Source organism: Ipomoea triloba, chromosome 16, assembly GCF_003576645.1.
Source record: "Ipomoea triloba cultivar NCNSP0323 chromosome 16, ASM357664v1".
NCBI classification, from domain to species: domain Eukaryota; kingdom Viridiplantae; phylum Streptophyta; class Magnoliopsida; order Solanales; family Convolvulaceae; genus Ipomoea; species Ipomoea triloba.
Genome location: NC_044931.1, coordinates 8,685,502 through 8,685,814, shown reverse-complemented (window position 1 = coordinate 8,685,814; position 313 = coordinate 8,685,502).

Below are 313 nucleotides of genomic sequence, written 5' to 3'. Positions count from 1 at the left end.
GAACTTACATTGTTTTGCCTATGTATCGAGACTTGGGGATTCTTACTTAACAGTTGGTATCATCAAAACCTATTACATGATGTTCCTAACATAAGTACCTGGAATCAAGGAGACATAGCTTGGCAACTACGGGTTGACCCTTTCTGCCATGATAGGTTATGGCAAAACGGATTGCTCCAAAGTGGATATGGGTATATCCTTCTCTCCTCCAAATGGCCGGGAATTCATCAGGGATTTCAAGAGTAATGAACTGTTCTTGGTGGGTGGAATATATGGGACATCTGCTCATGGCTGAGGCTGAGATGTATTCTTT